The 21,974-nt window shown below is 36.4% G+C and overlaps 1 pseudogene; it reads right to left on the minus strand.

The window, feature by feature from the left end:
• Nucleotides 1–2,550: 2,550 nt before the first annotated feature.
• On the minus strand, nt 2,551–21,733 carry LOC145635306 (RHOMBOID-like protein 10, chloroplastic; annotated as a pseudogene).
• Between the last annotated feature and the right edge of the window lie 241 nt (nt 21,734–21,974).

Raw genomic sequence — 21,974 nt, forward strand, 5'->3', positions numbered from 1 at the left:
ATGGGGGGGGGGGTTATGGGGTTTTATATTTAACCATAACTTCTATTGGAGTACAGGACGTTGTACATTCCTTTTATTATTATTATTATTATTATTATTATTATTATTATTATTATTATTATTATTATTATTATTATTATTATTATTATTATTATTATTATTATTATTATTATTATTATGAGCAGGAATTCCGCCACTTATGAGTGGTTATTGATGCTAGCACGGTTAGCTCTCGTGTCAGTAACCTAAATTTAATGAGGAAGGTTAGTTGAGAACCCCGTTCGATGCATAATCAATGCTAAATAAATTGTGTAGTTGTCTAGTTGAGAAGTTTTGAATGTTGTATGCTTGAAAAACAGGTGCAACAAGGTAAGTTGTGTGTTGATAGGTAATTGCATGTTAGTGTGTTAATTACGCCTATGTATTCAGCTTTGCTGATTGTGTGTGTTTTGTGTGTTTGTTGGCCTTGTCTATATCTTGGCCCTATGATGCCCATTTTTAATGGAGATTTGTGGAAACAAGTAGAGAGAAGTTTTTTAGGTGATGAAGCATATTCATGAATGGGCATGAGTGAAGAGCGAATCATGCTAGTTTTCATAAGTATATGATGTGTTTAATGCTTTTATTATTTATGATATTATTATGCATGAGACTAACGCAAAGTTTTAGAAGTTGGTTTGGTTTTAATAAGGGCCTATAATGGTTCCAAGTTGTAGGTTTATTTTATTTTACTTCGTTTGACTTTGGTTTGACTTTACTTTTGTTGGTTGACTTTTCAAGTTGAATTGTTTTGAACGGTTTTGAAATTAGTTTTCTGCTGTGTGTATTTGATAGTTGCCTTAGCTTTTTTCATGGTTGCGGTTATATCTTAGATGTTCCTATTTAAAGTTTTAAACAGGGAAAACCCGATATTTTAAAAGAAAGGAATTTCTATGGTGTTACATAAAGTAGGCCAAATCCTATGATGCCTACAATCTCCTCACAAACGGTGGCAAATGTTTCGTGTTTTTTTTAGATATATCGGGAGATCACAAAGGTAATGTCGCCATTCATACATGATTATTTGCAAAAAAAATGAATTTCTCAATGATCTGAATAGTCACCTCCAACAATAAAGTTAGTCACCGAAAGTAGTAGTGGAATGTGTGAATTAGAGAGAAGTTAGGGTACTTGAGTAATACTCGATTCTTTCAATGAATGTAATCTATTATGCCATTATTAAATGGGGAAGTATGTATGACATGCTCTTAGGATTTGTGATCAAATAAAGTGTGCTCTGATTGTCCGCACGTTTGTGATATATGTTAGGCTTTGTGTTATTTTTGAAATTTAGTTCAATTTCATGGGCTTTTAAGCCTTTCATGATTTCGATATTTATTAGGTGCACGTATTATGCTTTGAACACTTAGGATGAGGAGGTTGTTGTGTGTTATCCAATTACTGTCCACTTTATGGCCTATGATTGGTCCATGTCGCTAAGGTATATTACCCTAAACACCCCGAATTTCGAAAAATGGGTACATGATACGACCAATGACCTCTAAATTTTACTAGATCAAGTACCTAATTTTTTTTTAATACGTTAAATCGTGAATTAAAAGGTCAAACAATACGTATAAGATATGTTTCAATATCCATACTAGCTTTCCAATAGTTGTTTACCAAATTTTGGATTTCAACTTGGAAAAGCAATTACATCTCTAATCCTTATAAATTACTAGTATTATCCATTAGATATTTTCCTTATTATTCTTTAAAGGATTCCTATTGCATCAGTTCAAAATCATTCGACATTTTTTTGCATATGACTAAGGAATGAAAATAAGATAACATAAAAAAGAGAGAAAAGAATCGTGATTATTTTACCCAATTATTGACTCTCTCATCTAAGGTTGAGTGTATACGACTGTTAAAATTAAATACAATATAAGCTAAGTTGAGAAAATGTAGAAATTTAACATTGACAGTAAAAAAAATCAAACAATGTTAAATTGACCCACAAATCTAGCTTTACCCACCCACGACCCGCCTAACCCAGCCCACCCACAGCCCGCTTAGCCCATAAACCTTGCCTAACCCACCCACAACCCACCTAAAACACAAACGTCAACCCTAACCTTTTCATTTTCTTCGACCTAGCCCACCTACCCAACTTGAGCCGGTCCTTGTGCCACCTAACCTTAACCCAACACACCCAACTCGCTGGGTGGCACTACTACTCTCGTCTAAGGTTGAGTGTATATAAGTATATAAATGTCAAAATAAAATACTCCGTACTACGTAAATTAAGTTGGAAATGTAGTGTTAAAAATCAGTAATTATTGTAAATTAATTAACGTTTTCCAACATTATAGTTAAATCAAGAAGTATTAATGCAAGATTTGAAATTTAGCCTTAAGTACAAAGTTACTTACATGGTATATTCTCCTCATAAAAACTTTACAGGAACCTACATGCGTCATCGACTTGAAATATGTACTGACATAAGTTTATAGAGATTAACCAATGCACCAAATGTTAGAATTCATGAACACCCATATAATTACATAGTCAATTAGATTGTTGGGGCCTTTTTGGGTTGAATATAAAGATGGGAGCTCGATCTACAAAAACTTAATGTCCATCCATAGTAGTAAAATTATATTTCAAAGCAGGACCGATGAGCCATGAGACTGCTACTTCGCTAAGCAAGCCTCCCAACTGAAGCCAAATGTGAAGCAATGTTGCAACACATTATTAGTCAGCAAAAAAACTGCAAAAAATAGTAATTTTCAAGCAATTTTATTCTTAGCAGTTTTCAACCACTATTCAAACCATTCCAATCCTACAATATGGTTCTAATTTAGACAGGAGATACAGATCACAATAACCTTTCAAAGCTATAGCAAATTTTAACATAGTATTCATATTCCATTACCACTAACAAAAATAGCATATCTGGGGTTTAAGATTACCAATTTCTTAATATATATATCTTATCGTTGCTTTTAGTAATCTCAGCAACCTTCTAACTGTTCATGCATTGACATTTCAAAGTTGTTTATTTTGGGAATAAAATAAAGCAGGAGGAGCTTCCTTTGAATCTGTTATATCTTTTACTAATCGGCACCTTTTTTGGTGCAAGCAGGCCACACTTCAAAGTCAGCAAAATAACGGAGAACGACGCGCGTATAACGGGATTAGGAAACAAGCGCTGAACAATATGGCTCTACAAAACACGCGCAAATTTCTAAACCTTAAAACCCATAACAACTCATTTACGAGGAACGAATGCGAAAATTGAGCGAAACCTCAGACAAATTTTCTTCCAGAAATTAAAGAATAACAATGGCATAAGAATTCGAAAAATTACCTGATTCACAAGAATCATTAGAGATCGAACAAATTGAAGATTCTTTGATGAATCTTGAAATCCAAACCAGTAATCAGGTATTGGATCTGGAAGATGAAAACAGATACAATGAAATTGAAGAAATTAACAAGTAACCCCTGTAAAATTAACATGTAACCCCTGGAAAACTAATAACTAACCCCTGTAAAATTAACAAGTAACCCCTGTTAAACTAACAAGTAACCCCTAAAATAAACAAGTAACCCTAACAAAATTAACAAGTAACCCCTATAAAATTAACAAGTAACCCCTAAAATAAACAAGTAACCCTAACAAAAATTAACAAGTAACCCCTAAAATAAACAAGTAACCCTAGCAAAAATTAACAAGTAACCCCTATAAAATTAACAAGTAACCCCTGTTAAACTAACAAGTAACCCCTAAATAAACAAGTAACCCTAACAAAAATTAACAAGTAACCCCTATAAAATTAACAAGTAACCCTAACAAAAATTAACAAGTAACCCCTAAAATAAACAAGTAACCCTAACAATAATTAACAAGTAACCCCTATAAAATTAACAAGTAACCCTAACAAAAATTAACAAGTAACCCCTAAAATAAACAAGTAACCCTAACAATAATTAACAAGTAACCCCTAAAATTAACAAGTAACCCTAACAAAAATTAACAAGTAACCCCTGTTAAACTAACAAGTAACCCTAACAATAATTAACAAGTAACCACTAAAATAAACGAGTAACCCTAACAAAAATTAACAAGTAACCCTTATAAAATAAACAAGTAACCCTAACAAAAATTAACAAGTAACCCCTTAAATAAACAAGTAACCCTAACAATAATTAACAAGTAACCCCTATAAAATTAACAAGTAACCCTAACAAAAATTAACAAGTAACCCCCAAAATAAACAAGTAACCCTAACAATAATTAACAAGTAACCCTTAAAATTAACAAGTAACCCTAACAAAAATTAACAAGTAACCCCTATAAAATTAACAAGTAACCCTAATAAAAATTAACAAGTAACCCCCTAAAATAAACAAGTAATCCCTATAAAATTAACAAGTAACCCCTGTATAATTAACAAGTAACCCATAAAATAAACAAGTAACCCTAATAAAAATTAACAAGTAACCCCGAAAATAAACAAGTAACCCTAACAAAAATTAACAAGTAACCCCTGTTAAACTAACAAGTAACCACTAAAATAAACAAGTAACCCTAACAAAAATTAACAAGTAACTCCCAAAAATAACAAGTAACCCCTATAAAACTAACAAGTAACACATGAAACTTAACAAAAATTAACAAGTAACCCCTCTAACTTAACAACAAATTCTGTAAAACTAACAAGTAACTCCTAATAAACTACGAGTAACAAATAATAACCCCCTAAAACTTTATAAATAACCCTTGTAAAATCAACAAGTAACCCCTCCCTATAAAACCAACGAGTAACCCCTAAAACAAGTACACTATAATTTTTAAAAGTAATCCTTACATAATGAAAAAAGTAACTATTGTTGTATCTTCTACATTAGCAAGCTCCTCCAGCATCTTCTTAGCAGCCTCCATTTCATCTGCCTTTTTTTTTTCTTTTCATTCTATAGTAATTCTTTATAAATTGCTTGATTTCTACTCACGAATTCTTTCACACCACCAAAAACAATCTCACGATGCTTGTTCAAATTGCAGAGCATAGATGACAGGAAAATCGAAAAATTACTAAAATTAGGGTTTGATTTATATCAGAAGTAGGAGAGTTCAGCGTATATGTCGATCCTTTCTTTCCCTTGGGGAAGATTATCTTGATTTTAGTCATTATCAACGAAAAGAACAATTTAGAGGAGAGAGAATTTGAGGAGAGAGAAAATGGAAGAAGAATAGTTTGAGGAGAGAGAAAATGGAAACAGAGAAAATGAGAAAACTTTGGGAAAGAAGAACCTTTTGATGTAATAAAATGAAAAAAAAGAAAGACACGTTTTTTTTTTAATTTAAAATAACAGACCCGTTTGATATAACGGAGTCCGTTATATGAAACGGACTGACCACGCCATGTGGCCAGCCACATATAAAAATTTGCCTTTACTAATTGACTTTTGTCAATTTTGTGGAAGGACAATAAAAAATACAAGAAATACTTATAGTATTTACATGGCCCCAGCTGTCTATTCCGCTGAATGAAAGCACTATAATCTGAAAAAGAAGACGATATGAAGTCTGCATACTTTATTGCATGTGCACAAGTAATAATAAAACTACAAGACGTTACAATAGCGTTAAGTGACATGTCAATCATAAAAGGATGACATCATGTTGACACGCAAGTACAAAAATTTGAAGTTTTGAAGTGTTAACATGTGGAAGTAGAAATGAAGTCTTGAGATGCATTAGCAAATGCATCTTCAACAGAACGTGGGTATGGGGAAAACGGAGTAGGACCCAATTGTCAGTGTAAAGTGATGTAGCCTAAAAAAAAAAAAGGAAAAGGTTGTATACGGGTATATGGTATAATACAACATTGTAATACTAAATTTCTTTTTACTTTTTGTTATTTTTGACCCTTGAATTAGTTGTTTGACTCCAATGTCTTCATTTTCTTTTTTACTTTTGACAGTCAACCCAATTTTCATGGTTTACCATTTTTACTCCATTTTTTGTTTCTTGAGGAGGTAAGTTCAGAGAGGGCGGGCAAGACTTCATGATTGAAACTGGCAAGGAAGATGCTAGTGATGGAGGATCCGATCTTAACAGACCGTACGGAGGACTGTGATGAGCTCTTCGGTGGTGGTAGCGGCCGCATTTTTGGTGACGATGTCGACAACAACGCTACCATTGAAGACCAAGTGGAGAACGATAGAGGCGAGGAAGATGAATTGAAGTTTGCTTTAGACGCATTGCTAAAGGAGGTAATTGTTAACACATTAATTCGTAGCTTAGCTTAGGGTTTACTGAAAATTTATGAAAACCTAAATGATAACAACATAATTAAAATAAGAGGAATAAATTAAGGGACTTTCTTTATAGGCTTTAATCAAAAAATAAGAGTAACAGGGGAGTGAGTTAGGAGCTATTTTGAATAGAGGAGTGAGTGAGGAGCTATTTTGAAGCACGAATAAATGACAATTGTGTATATAGAATTAATTGTAGCTAAATTAATTGTAGCTTTCTCAACCCAACTAGGACATACGAGTGTTGTCAAGTGTTGGCAGATACTTATATTAGTAGAACAAACTCCATTCTCTAATTACCAAAAAGTTGGATCTTTAGGGGCTTTCTTCTGTTATTTAACATTCATGTTGAAAGGAAAGGCTTGCATTGAATACAAAACAATGACAGTAATATTTTAATATATTAACACAAGATAGAATTGAATTATTTATTACTCTGAAAAAAGAAATTAATAAGTAGAACCTGTAATTGTTCCATATATTTATTTATACTGGATGCAATGCTTGTTTAAAGTGTGTTATTGTTTTAAGTATGTAGCATACCAATTTTTGCAGCAGGGATTATTTATTTATTGAACAGTTTTTCTGTTAAAAGTAGAATTATACTATACTTGGTGTTAATGTATAGATTATTGATTTGGTGGAATAGGTAAATGTTGGAGAAGAGTCCTACAAGACTCCTACGAAAGGGAAGAGTACGGTGGCTATTAGTTTCGAGATCGAGGAGTTTGCAAATGTAGAGGTTTCTCTCCCCCCTCCTAAAGTTGGAATGGTCTTTGATAGTTGGAAAAAAATAGATGAATACTTTCAGAATTACGGGAAGCAAGAAGGTTTTGGGGTTGTTCGATCTAGTGGAACCTTTGTAGGCAAAGGTGTTGATGCGAAGGAGAAGAAGAGTGTCACATGGACATGTGAGTGTTTTGGTATGCCCGGTAGGAAGAGCAAGAAAACCGGTCCCGCCTTTGTCTCAGATTCACAAATAGGTGAGGAACTTTGTGTTAAAAGGAAGAGTAAAAAAGTTCAATGCCCGGTGAAATTATATGCAAAGGTGAACGAGGGTGGTGATTGGTTAATTGATAAAGTCGAGCTAGAGCATAAAGGTCACGCACCTACACCGGGGAAGTCCAAGAACATCACGAAGTTTAGGAAGAAGTTCTTGATGGACAACCCGCATATACTTCGACAAGTGTTTAATGATCGGAAGGCGGGTGTTCCGGTTGCAAAGATATACAATTGTATGGCCCGCCAACGAAATGGGAGGGAAGAGATGCAATTCACCCAAAAAGATTTGCATGATGAAGTAGCGAAGCAAAGGAGAATTATTTTTGAAGAAGGAGATGCGAAGGCAATGTTTGCCTACTTGAAGAGGATGACGGATGACAACGAGAATTTTTTTTACACTCATCGTGTCGATGAGTTGGGTAGGCTCCAAGATGTGTTATGGGTTGATGCTAGGATCTGGGCCGCATATGAAGAGTTTGGAGATGTTGTATGTTTTGATTCGACGTACTTGACCAACGAATATAAGCTTCCCTTTTGTAATTTCGTGGGTGTGAATCATCACGGGCAAACCATTTTGTTTGGGTGCGCTTTTGTTTCCCGCGAGACCGCGGAAACATTTGAGTGGGTGTTCTCTAATTGGTTGCGGTGTATGGGTGAAAAGCAACCAATTAGTATTCTAACGGATCAAGATCCGGCAATGAAGAAAGCTTTGAAGTTGACTATGAAAGGAACCACTCATCGATGGTGCATTTGGCACATAACCTCAAAATTTGGTAAGAAACTTGGGAAGCATTCTGATTATGCCCAACTTCATGATGATCTTGAGAATGTAATATATGATAGCCTTGATGTTGAAGAGTTTGAGGCTAATTGGCCCCAAGTTATCAAGAAACATAGTGTTGAAGAAGATGAATGGCTACAAGGTAAGTGTCGAAACACATTATTTTTCTGTCCATTCTATGGTGTGTATGCGTCAAATATGGTCCTTTATGCATAATTATGTTATACTTGCATGTAAGTTTGTTGTGCATATTTTTTTCTAAAGTTGTAGGATAGGTTCTTGTGCATATTTTGGGTTAAACTTGCAGGTCAGGTTCTTGATACATAATAATGTTGCATAATTTGGTGTTGGGTTTGTTGCATACTAATATTTTTTTTTTGTTTTATTGGTATAATTTCGTTTAAGAAAAGATACTTATGCCTATTAATCTTAAGTCTCCTGCCACACCAGAAGGTAGCCAAATGTAATACCATTTTGTTTTTGTTTGTTTGATTGTGAAATATTAGTTTGTAGGGTAGAATGGAGTAAGGGTTTATAATTATGCACCCCTTCTTTATATGCAAGGTTTATTTATTTTTAAATAAAAAAGGTACAAAAATTCTGGTCAGTTTCTTTGTATTTTTAGGTCAGGGTATGGTTCAGCACTTGCCCTTTAATCTGTAGTGGTGCATTTGCTTATAGTTATTCACTCAAAAGTTATGAATGATATATATTTTTGTTGTTAGGGCTGTATAATGAACGTCATATGTGGGTTCCCGCTTTTGTGAAGCATTTGTTTTGGGCTGGGATGAAAACAACTCAACGGGTTGAGAGTATTCACAGGTTTTTCGATGGTTATTTAAGTATGCATACTTTATTGTCCGAGTTTGTTGAGAGGTATTGTGATGCTTTGGAGGTTAGATGCACTAGTGAGAAAAGGGCGGATGACAACAATGACAGGTTTTTGCGTCAAACATACTCTGATTTTCCGGCTGAGTTGATATTTCAAAAGATATACACGGATGCCAAATTTAAGGAGGTTCAGCGTGAATGCAATCGTACTATGTATGTGAGTGAGATTCATAGGACACATGTTTCAGACAATGTAACAGAGCATTTTGTGGAGGATCGAGTTTGGTATAAGCCAAAAAAATCCAACAAAGAAATACCGTCAAAGAGAAAAAGAGAGTATAAGCTTGTGTTTGACAGGTCAACGAAGGAAGTATCTTGTGAATGCCGACATTTTGAATGTCATGGGATTATTTGCCGCCATATCATTAGGGTGTTCGAGAGGAACAACTTCTATGAAATACCAGACAAGTACATTCTTCGGAGGTGGAGGAAAGACGTGATACGAAAACACAGTCGGGTTAAGGTATGCTACCATGACCCGGATAAAACTGAAGAAGTGTGTAGGTACGACAAAATGATGGTGCGGTTTGGTCCTTTGTGTTCGAAAGCATCGGCTCATTTAGAAACTACTTCTCTTGTGATGCAAGCTATGCAATTAATTGAAATGCAAGTAGAGGAAAAGATAGCCATGCTTGCAAAGAAGAAGAAAGGTGAAGGTGTCTTGGGAACACCTTCTTCTGTGTGTGCTGAAAAGCAAGCAACCCCCTCCACTCAAAGACATGGCAGTTGCGAAGGAGGTGAAGATGTTCCTGCTGTTCATGTGAGAGATCCTCCTATACCAAAGAGGCCTGCACATCGGACCACGGATTCTAGGTACAAGTCGTGCCTTGAGAAACCAAAGAAAGCAAAGACAACAAAGGACAATCAGGGGAAGAACAAAAACAAGAACAAGAACGGTTCTCAATCCCAAGTTACACCACCTCCACCAGTCCAGGTAAATATTTATTTATTTGGTTACTTAGAATGGTTAATTATGTATGTAAATTTCAGTTTATATTATATGGATTAATGCAGTAGGGGTCTTACTTGGTTTGGTATAATGTCTTTATTTTACCTAATTTCCTTTTACAACTAACAGGGTGTTCCTCCGCAAAATATTCAACATATGGTTCCATACATTCCTCACTGTGTTGGTGGGATTCAAATGTTGGATGGGGATGGATCAATTGGGTACTTTACAACCGTTGAAGGTAGAGGTCAGCAGTACTATGGTTCCCAAATTTCTCCCCGTCAAGGTTATTACGTTCCGTATCATCAATTTCCTCATGGTCAGATTCCTGTAGGAGGTTGGCAGACCCCTACATCGCAACTGTCAGCTGCATCATCACAACGTGGCTACATTCCCATACTTCCTCGTCCGCAACCTCCTGTTACTCCTCCTCCACATTCATCACAGAGGACCTAGTAGAAGGAAAAAGTGACTCCTTCATAGACTATGATGTTTTGGTATCTCGTACGTTGGACATTTGGACTATGCTTGTATTCAAAGTCCCCAAAAATTTTTGATCCCATTTGATGGAAAACTAATTTTTTGTAAAAATACTCCTTTGGCCACCAATGTTGTTGGCTAAATTGATGAAGCAATTGTTCTGGTGTAAGCAAATGTTAGGAAAAAACATTCTGACCTTGTGAAATCGAAAACTTACTTAGATATTGTGAAATTAGGCTAGCTAACTCTTACATCATTTAAGTGGGATTGTTTAACTCTGAAATGAACTTTTGGTTCTACTAAATGGTTCTACTGTATAAGTTTGTGTACCACTGCAACAGTGACAGGTACAACTGAGTACGCAAGTGATCCATTTTGGGTTGTGTGTGTTAACATTGAATTGTACCACCAAGATATAGAAGGGGGGGGGGGGTGGTACGACTAAAACATCTTAATGTACCACTGCATATAGATTATGTACGAGTATTACTGATACTTGGTGAGGTACAGCTGAATTCTAGGAAGCTATCACTTGAAGAATAGAAGTTACCACTTCATGGAATTTAGTTATTAATCAAGACAGTAACAGTTCAAGTAAGGTACTTTAGCGTTCCACTGAACAAAAAAAATGGGAAAGCTGTACTCTTTTTAACGTACTGTGATTATTCTTACTTGAACCATGTTAGTTTCCTAAGCATTTACTGTTGTGGCTTTGGGTATGGGGTTATATTTTTTTTTCACATCCTTTTTTAGGCTTTGGTTTTGGAAGTTGGTGATCCACAAAAACTTTGTTTTTGAGATTATACCTCAGAGTTCATACAATTTTGCTATAAACATATCAATTTTATTTTGGCTCCCAAAACCAATTGTACTATCAAATTACAAATAACAACTCACATTACGAATAAAAATTAATAACATACTATCACAATGTTACCATACATAATTAAATCCTAAAGCTAGCACTTCCACTACTAACCATGAAGAGTAGTTACCATACATAATCAAACCACACTATTCATTTTATAAGGTACGCCATAAAGAGTACAATAGCTGCAGTTATGCCGACCTTGATACACAAGGCAATGAATTTTTCTACCTCTTCCATCCTTTGCCATATCATACGAAAGCCAGCCGCATTCGTCGTTCGAACGAGGTCCTCTTCCTTTGCCCACTGCCAATAGTTGCAAGCTCTACACTTGTAGTAAGGCCTCCGGGGATTGGCTTCCGAAAGAGATATCCGAAACTCCGCTATTTACTGACCACCACAATTACAGTTCTTTGCTGCCACCCATGTTATCCCGGTTTCGTAGTTGTTAAAGTGGGTTCCCCTTGCTTGGGAAGACCTTCCGGTTGTACTTATAGACATATTTGACCTTGGATTGAGAATGTTTTGGATTTCTTAATTTGATGATGGTGGAAAGGGCTGCTGCCTATATATAAGAACAACATTGGCGGCAAAATTTTGGATGAAAATTTTCATTTTCCCGCTTCGAATTGCTATGTACTAGAAATGACAAGTCGGGCCCATTATTTTACTTAGGACGGTTCATATTCCACAATGATTCAATTTGATCCTCTGTAACAAAGTTAGAAATCATTGACACGAACAGATTCCACATTGTTTGAGTCAAAGGTACTTTTTATATAACCACTGGCTGTTGTACTTTACCAGTGGTTGTTATTGTAGTTCTAGTTGTACGTCAGTTGTGTGTACACCCCTTTTTTTGTAAATAATTGATACAAAGAAGTTGTTAGTTTAATTTAAAGACCAAAGTTTATTTGATGGATAACATCTTTCAAACCTATATTTGCCCTAGAGTATCAAAGACTAATCCAAAATAAGTTATACACTTAATATCTTTAGTTTTTCTTTCTTTTTGCCTCCTTATTGTGGCTTATTTATACACTTTTCTCTGCTGACACATTTTTTATTGCACTCTATAATTTGTTCACAGAAAAATCAAACTTGTAGTAGTATGAGGGATAATGACTGGTATTTATATTTGGATGCAGCAGTTTTAACACTTTTGTGTAATAAAGTGTATTTGAAGTTTATATTTGTGAAAATAATTGTATAATTTATGACCCAAATAAATCTCACAGCAGCATTGTTGAAGATCTCTAACATGTTGAGATTTAAGGTTACAATTTCGACATGAAACCAATCAAACTCACAACAACAGATTTATAGCACTATCCCACCCAACAACACACACTGCTGTCAACCAATTTTAGCTGTTTATTCACCTAATTACAACTAAAACATAATTACAGCATACTTTAATCTCAAAACATACAATCTAATCAAACATATACAACCAACACCATGAAACCAATTAAATAGCAAGAAATACCCATAAAAATAAATCACGCGCACAAGAAAGTTACAAATTCGTGGAACAATTCATGCTGTGAATTGTAATTGGGATTTTATGTAATTCTTCAACCCTAAAAAAAACAAATTTTCGAGGACAATTGTAATTGGGATTTTATGTAATTCTTCAACCCTAAAAAAAACAAATTTTCGAGGACAATTGTAATTGGGATTTATGTAATTCTTCAACCCAACGATTTCAAATATGAACAACACCACATCCCCCTAAAACCCAGAAAATACCCATTTTAAAAACCCAATCTTTTAGGTTAAACGAATACAATGACATTAACTTAGACAAATTACTAAAATAAACACAACAACCATTACAAATTTGGGAATAACTAATGAATTTATAACTAAGTCGCTTACTTGGGTCAGATTGTTCCACGACTGATGCGTAAAACCCTTCAGTTCGCCCCGCAGCAATCCCGGAAAGAATTCTTCAACAAACCCCCAACGCAACGCAAATCACGAATGATGGAGATGGAGGGATAAGGAATACAAAGAAGAAGGGTTCGAAATTCAAATTCAAAATTAGTTAGGAGGAGAAAATAAGGGTGCGAATTTCAGCGGGGAGAGAGAGTGAGAAGACAGATCGAAGGAGGGGTAAATGGAAGAGAGAGAAAAAATACCCTCAAGCAAATACAAATTAAGGAGTACTATACCAAATACATTTACAAAATACGATATACTATAAAAACGGGCTGACAAAAAGCATAACGGAAGGTGATGTGGATTTCCACTCAATAGTGAGAATTTACTAGCTTACCCCTGAAGATGCATTTGCTAATGCATCTCAACACTCCATTTAGACAAGCTCGTGTTAACATAGGTGCCTGGTGGTGGAAGTGGTAGTTGTCCTATAGCAATGTATCCCTTGTAGCAATGACTCAGAAGAGAATAAGTTTTGACAGTTAAGGTTTTTATTTTTTAATTACTTTTTTTTTAGTATTAATATGAAGGTAAGATAACGATGATATTAAATGAGATCATTCACAAATGACAGACTCTTGTAAGCGTGTTTAATTACAATGACCTAGCTTCAATATGATATGAGACTTGACAGCTTTGATACTTAGGAAAAATAATTACCATATTCAACACGATTAATTTTGCAATATGCTTAAAATCTTATGCACCAAAACCAAGAAGAATTCTGTGCCACATAGAAAATACGGCTACTGATCCAACCTGTCAGGAATCAGAAACTAAAATCAAAAGATTGAATTTGTAAGTAATTTGTCTAACTACAATATGAGAAGAGCATAACAAAGTATAAGATTCTACAAATAAACAATCCGAGATGACCTAGCAAAAAAGGGTAACCCTAGATTTTTAGAAAGTGAAAGTGTTTTGACTAACAAAAGAAATTCATCATACACATTCCAAATAACATGCATTTAATTTATAAAATTCTAAAATTCAAAGCAGAATGAGAAAGTTTACCAATCCAAAAATGGCTCCTGATGCAACAACAGCAAGAGCTTCAGACAAACAATAACTCATAGCAGAATCTGTCAAAACATCAAACAGGCATCAAAGCTTGGTAAAATTAAGCACATTTAATTGGAGAAATAAAGAAAAAAGCTCAGTCCATAAAGCCTTTACTTGTGATAGGAGAGGCAAAGTAGACAGTAAATAAACTTCGAGTTCCGCATAAATTTTCTACAGTGGGGCCAATATAATGCAAGGAATAACAGTTTGCTTGGATATTAGATTATCTAATTAATCACGGTTTTTCATAAATAGACATCCTTAAGTCAATAGAATGAAATCATACCAAGAGATGTCCAATATTTGCATGTAGAAAGGCTAATGTCACTAACCTCCACAACTACCCTTCATCAATTCGACTATTAATCTTGATAGATATTATAGGATTATTATAATATTTGTCGCAGAGTAGGATATATTTGTATATATTTGTGATATAGTTTGTATTCTTATCGTACTAGGTTTCCTAACATGATTAGGACTAGTATTGTAACACTATATATATTATTCAATGGTACACACTCCAACCGGAGGAGTTTTCCCGAAATCTAACATGGTATCACAGCCTAGATTTTTTTAGGGTTCCACATAATTTAATTTTTCTAAAAAAATCCGATCCTTTCTTCCGCAAAACTCTACTTTCACGTGGTAATTCATCACTATTTTTTGCTCCTTGTTTTGTCCTTCTTGCCGCAAGATCGACTTGTGTTTGTTTTTCCAGTAGCAACCTTTTGTTCTTTTCTTTAATTAACAATGGCTAAAGATGATGAACAACCTTCCCCACCTCCTCCTCCTCCACTTTCCAATGACTATCACCCTGCTAATTCTATTAGCAATATCAAGAATGAGGTGCCTGAAATTCTTGATCGTGACAAAGGGAATTATGGTAGTTGGGTTGAACTCTTTGAGATTCATTGTCATTCCTGCAATGTTATCGACCATATAGATCCAAAATCATCTCGTCCTACGGACCTCACCTCGGCGCAGTGGAACCGCCTTGACTCAATTGTAAAAAAGTGGATTTATAATAAAATTTCTGCAGACTTACGAAGCACGGTGTTGTACAAGAATGCTACGGCACAAGAAACTTGGGATAGGCTCGCTAATATTTTTCAAGATAATGGTGAAATTCGTGCTATATACCTTGAAAATCAATTTAACAATCTTTTTGTTGAGAATTTTCCAGACGTGTCTTCTTATTGTCAGAAATTGAAGGAACTCAAAGACCAACTTGCTAATGTTGGTCAACCCGTATCCGAGAGAACTTTGGTTCTTCGTCTTTGTGCAGGTTTAATTGACTCGGACTATGATGGAGTGGCTCAATCCATCACTCAAATTCGCCCTCTTCCCGGATTTGATGAAGCAAGATCAAGAATTTTGTTAGAGGAGTCAAGAAAATCGGCTAAAGAAAATTCCAGGCAAGCCTTTGTGGCGCAAGTCAACAACACCACCACCACCTCCGCGGCAGACGCCCAACAACAGCAACCACCGCAGCAGCAGGGCAGGGGTGGTGGTGGCGCTGGACGTGGCAGCAAAGGGAGGGGAGGCAAGGCTAAGGGGAAAGGCAGAGGGCGTGGCAATTCTCAGCAGCCACAGACGGCCCAAGCCCAGTCCACTCCTTCCAATCAAGCAGGCCCAACTTTGCAGCAATTGTGGGCAAGTTTTCAGCAGTGGGCTCAACAAGCTACTTGGGCCAGGCCACCTGCTCCGTTTCCAGTCCAGCAGCAACAATCCATTCTCGGTCAGCCCAGACCTCAGCAAGCATACGCGACCCAATATGGGCAGCCCATGACACCAACGGATTTGGCATCTTCTTTCTCCACGATGACTCTTCCAAATCCCGACAATCAGTGGTACGTGGATTTGGGTGCAACTTCTCACATGACGAATAACGCTGGTAATCTCTTACCCTTGTTTAATTTAAGCACTAAAAATCATATTTTAGTTGGTAATGGTCATCGTATTCCAGTAACAGGTAATGGTCATGGCACCCTTCCCCATACTAAAACACCTCTTGTCCTTCGTGATGTCCTCCTAGCACCTCAACTCATAAAGAACCTTATTTCAGTCCGTAAATTTACCTCTGATAATTCTGTGTCTATTGAGTTTGATCCTTTTGGTTTTTCTGTGAAAGATCTTCGTACGGGGAACATCATAACGAGATGTGATAGTTTGGGAGACCTATATCCAGTCCGAACCACCAAGTCCACTCCGTCAACCTGTCTTGCTACTTCCCTCACTGCTGTTTCACTATATACTTGGCATAGTCGTCTAGGACACCCTGGAGCTCAAATTTTTAGCTATCTTAAATCAAAAAATCATATTTATTGTAATAAGGAGCACGACTCCACGTTTTGCAATTCATGTCAATTAGGAAAACATACTCGACTACCCTTTGATAATTCTAATAATACTACAGTTTGTGCTTTTGATATTATACATGCCGATTTATGGACATCTCCTATTCGTAGTACTCAAGGTCACAAATATTATCTAGTCTTATTAGATGATCATACTCATTTTGAGTGGACAATTCCTCTAAAATAAAAATCTCATGCTTTTCAATCCTTTATCAATTTTCGAAAATATGTTGAAACCCAATTTGAAAGTCAAATTAAATTCTTTCAATGTGATCATGGTAGGGAATTTGATAATGACCCTTTTAAGCAAAAATGTATTGACCATGGGATGCTTTTCCGCTTCTCTTGTCCTCACACATCTTCCCAAAATGGGAAAGCTGAACGTATGATTCGTACAATTAATAATATTAAGCGTACAATTCTTTTTCATGCGTCTCTCCCCCCCTCGTATTGGTTTTATGCTCTTGAAACGACCACTTATCTTATAAATATTTTGCCAACCAAAGCTCTTAAAAACAATACTCCGGCTCTTGCCTTGTTTGGAAAAACTCCTTCGTATGATTAATTCGTGTCTTTGGGTGTCTTTATTTTCCTAACTTGTCTGCCACAGCTCCACATAAATTAGCTCCTCGTTCAACACCATGCGTGTTCTTGGGCTATCCCATTGACCATAGAGGGTATAGGTGTCTTGAAATCACCACCAATAAAATTACAATATCGCGTCATGTCACCTTTGATGAATCTACCTTCCCCTTTCGGAATATAGCACATTTCCGTAGTAATGATTATGATTTTTTGGTGGATGATTCTCCATCACCAGATTTGTTGCATCCCCATTTACTTAGCCCGCAACAAACAACCCAATCTCCCTCTTCTACCCACAGCCGTGGCTCACAAACCACAGCCCAATACCACGGCCCACCCTCTCCTTCATCTCCAAATTGTGGCTCACAAACCACACCTCACAACCGAGGCCCAAATCCAACCTCAGTCAGCCCCCTGCAAACCCCGCACTCCCCTTCTCACCAGCCCACATCGCAGCTGGGCTGCGACAGCCCAATTTCTGCCGCGGCAAGCCCGCGATCTCTTCTGTCCAGCCCAGCTGCAACTAGCAGCCCAGCGTCCGCTACACCAGCTTATACCCCGCCACCTTTGCGTGGTGTACAACCCATACAACCCACTCGGCCACCACCTCCCTCTCCCCGAGTCACCCGTAGTCAACGGGGTATTTTTAAACCAAACCCGAAATATTGTAACCTCACAGTTCAACCTTCGGGTCCCCATCTTCATAAATCACCACTTCCAAAGTCCTATAAACAATCTTTAAATGACCATAATTGGAATGCGGCGATGAATGATGAATATAGTGCTTTAATTAAAACAGGGACATGGGAATTGGTGCCTAGGCCTGCGGGTGTGAATGTTGTTAATTGTATGTGGCTATTTAAGCATAAATACAAGTCTAATGGTGACCTTGAAAGGCACAAAGCTCGTCTTGTATGTGATGGCAGGTCGCAGGAAATTGGTGTGGATTGTGATGAGACTTTCAGTCCGGTAGTTAAACCGGCCACTATTCGTACTGTTCTCAGCTTAGCTTTGGCTAAAAAGTGGTCCATCCATCAACTAGATGTCAAAAATGCCTTTTTACATGGTGACTTGAAAGAAACTGTTTATATGCATCAACCTCCGGGTTTTCTAGATCAGAGAGCGCCCAATCATGTTTGTCGTCTCCGCAAGGCTCTCTATGGTTTAAAGCAAGCTCCCAAAGCTTGGTACCAACGCTTTGCAAATTTTCTTATTAAGTTGGGCTTTGTCATTTCTAAGAGTGACACTTCTCTCTTCACTTTCCGACAGGGTGATGATATGGCATATTTACTTCTTTATGTTGATGATATTATATTAGCTACCTCATCTGACAGGTTGCGTGCAGGGATCATATCTCAGTTACAAACTGAGTTTCCTATGACTGACTTGAGTCCTCTGAGTTATTTTTTGGGTATTGCAGTAACCCGAAAACCTTCTTATTTGCTACTTTCACAGGAAAAGTATGCACAGGAGATTTTAGAGCGTGCAGGTATGGCCTCTTGTAAAGCTGCAGCCACTCCAGTTGACACTACGTCCAAACTTAGTGCAGATGCAGGGCCACCTTTTCGGGATCCTACGTTGTATCGCAGTTTAGCAGGTGCTCTTCAGTATCTCACTTTTACTAGGCTAGAAATTGCATATGCGGTACAACAGGTATGTCTTTTTATGCATGATCCCCGGGAACCTCACTATGAGGCATTGAAACGCATTCTGCGTTATGTTCAGGGTACCATTGATCACGGCTTACATTTATATTCGACTGTTTCTCATCGACTTATTACTTACACTAACGCTGACTGGGGAGGTTATCCCGATACCCGACGGTCCACATCGGGCTATTGTTGTTTCCTTGGGGACAACCTCGTGTCTTGGTCATCTAAGCGTCAGCATACTCTGTCTAAGTCCAGTTCAGAAGCAGAATATCGAGGCGTCGCGAATGTTGTCTCAGAGGCGTGTTGGCTTCGTAATCTTTTACTTGAGTTACATTGTCCTCTACGGCAGGCTACTATTGTTTATTGTGATAATGTCAGTGCAATCTACCTTTCTGGCAACCCAGTACAACACCAACGCACCAAACATGTGGAGATGGATATACATTTTGTTCGAGAAAAGGTTGCTTTGGGTGAAGTTCGGGTTCTGCATGTCCCTTCAAGATATCAGTTTGCAGACATTTTCACTAAAGGCCTACCACGAGATTTATTTCTAGATTTTAGATCCAGTCTTAGCGTACGCCCTCCTCCCGCTACGACTGCGGGGGTGTGATAGATATTATAGGATTATTATAATATTTGTCGCAGAGTAGGATATATTTGTATATTTTTGTGATATAGTTTGTATTCTTATCGTACTAGGTTTCCTAACATGATTAGGACTAGTATTGTAACACTATATATATTATTCAATGGTACACACTCCAACCGGAGGAGTTTTCCCGAAATCTAACAAATCTGTTCATGATCAACATTGCCAAACAATTTATACCTTAATAAAGAATAATCTCATGACAAAATACATACGTACTAGTTCACAGATGCGAAGATCTAACCTTAGCTCCCCATAACATCAACTTCCCTCAAGTGGCCATCTGCCCAACATAAAGCCTAGACAAACAAAAAGGGGGGGGGGGGGGGGGGCGGAGAATCACCAAACGGGGGTTGGAGAAGGAAAACACATAATAAGCTATCAACCTACTTACCTATTCGAAAAGCTCAACAATATATTTGACACAAGAAAAATGACTAAGAAAAGGAGCCAATGGAAGGAACGAAAAGTCAAATCTGATACAATTATTGGATTTTCCAAACTTAAATACTTAAATACAATTTCCTTCACTAACTAAATTTCTTGGACAAAAATATTAGGTTTATACTAATACAATCATTTCAGTAGTCTAGCCAAGTAAAATAAACAAGAATCTTTTTTTTTTTTGTCAATAACATTGTCTAGCACCAAGAACGTAATGTACTTAACGGAGCCTCCAAGCATTAGGCGAGTGATGAATCACATTTATATAGGATTTATAGACATGTTTATGCTAAGTTTATAGTTTCTTTTCAGGTCCTTTAGTCGCTTTTTAGGTCACAAATGCATAAGTTGTCCCTTTTGTGTTCTATTACGCTTTGTTTGTGTTTTCTTAATGTTTCAGGTAGTTTCTGTAACTATTTGGATGCTTTTGGAGTAATTTTGGAAAAATCGGACAATGAAAGGATGAAAAGTCGATGAATCGAGTGTGTTTGTGGAAGCTTTGGTTGATATTTATATGAATGAGAGATGATCATAGCATCAACAAGTGTCGCTATGAATCTTTCGGAATTGAATTTGAGTTAGAAATGAAGAAAAACGATGGTTTACACAGTGTCAAAACCGACCATTGTTCACTCTTTTGATCATAACGTCATGTCTAAAAATCGGATTGAAGCTATTCAAGTAGCGTTAGAAACTAGATTTGAAGAGCTTTCCAATGATAGTTCACACGCTTCGAGAAGCCTTCTATAACAGAAGTTATGGCCATTTTAATCCAAACAATGCAGTCAGCCACCCGCATGATTTGCTGTGGGTCTGTCCCGCGCCCGCACGAAACGCCCAACACTAATGCCAGCCCGCAGCTATGCCTGCGACCGCGGGTTTCAGTGAGTGAACAGAAGCATGTACGCAAGGAGCATAGTTCCATTGTCTCGTCCCTCGATTCCGTCGATTTAGTTTGTGCCACATCATCTTCTATCATCCAATAATATTACAACTAGTGTAATTTGTATTTTCTTATTTCTTTTCTTTAATTATTTTTTAGATTAGAATTTAGGATATTATAAATAATTCAAGGGATTATTATTTTCCCTTATGCCTTTTATATCTTTTATATTTTTTTACGTTCTTTTTAGTTTTCTCTCGAACCCTATTTTCTCATGGCATCTCCATGGATTCTTCCATGGATGATTCTTGGGTTTATTATTTCAATTAATTGAGGTATTTTATTTCTATTTCTTGTTTTAAATTATGTTTTATTCCTTAGGTCTAGTTTTAATTATTTCTTCCATGTTTAAGTAGTGTATTTCTTGGGTTTGGGAATCCATATTTATATAATGAATCTTGTTTGGTATTTTTAATATTTTGATTATTGATTTCTCTAATTGATAATGTTTTATTGTTAATCTTGCAACCTGATCAATTTTTTGATTAATTATTGTTAATAAGAGTTTGAATCGAAAGATCTTACTTTTAGAGGCTTACCTACAATTAGCAATTCCGATTATGTTAGCGACCGAACTACATATGTTGAATTTACAGCGTTAAGACCCGACCGTAGGCTTAGAAATTGCTCTAGATAATTGATTGATTGAATTGTTATTGATATTTGATAGATTTAGAAATATAAACTTGGTGAACCATAACCCTAGGTCTTTTTATTAATTGTTTTATTTCTTATTTCAATTAGACTATATTTCTATCCCAATTTCGTGATATAGTTTAGTTTCTCTAATTTCTTAGAAGTTACATTGAATAGCCATCTCTATGTGGATTTGACCCTACTTACCCTACTACATTGTTAGTTGGTTTTGTCAGGAATTTATCTTTGACAGGTGTACTACAACCTATCAAATTTTTGCACCGTTGCCGGGGAGAGGGCTTCATTTGATTTGGCTTTTATAGTTGGTTTAACTAAACTTGTATATATATATTTTATTGTATTTTTTTTTTATTTTTTATACATTTTCCTTTTTGTTTTACTCTTATTGTGTTATCATGGAG

Source organism: Chenopodium album, chromosome 1, assembly GCF_948465745.1.
Source record: "Chenopodium album chromosome 1, dcCheAlbu1.1, whole genome shotgun sequence".
Classification (NCBI taxonomy): domain Eukaryota; kingdom Viridiplantae; phylum Streptophyta; class Magnoliopsida; order Caryophyllales; family Amaranthaceae; genus Chenopodium; species Chenopodium album.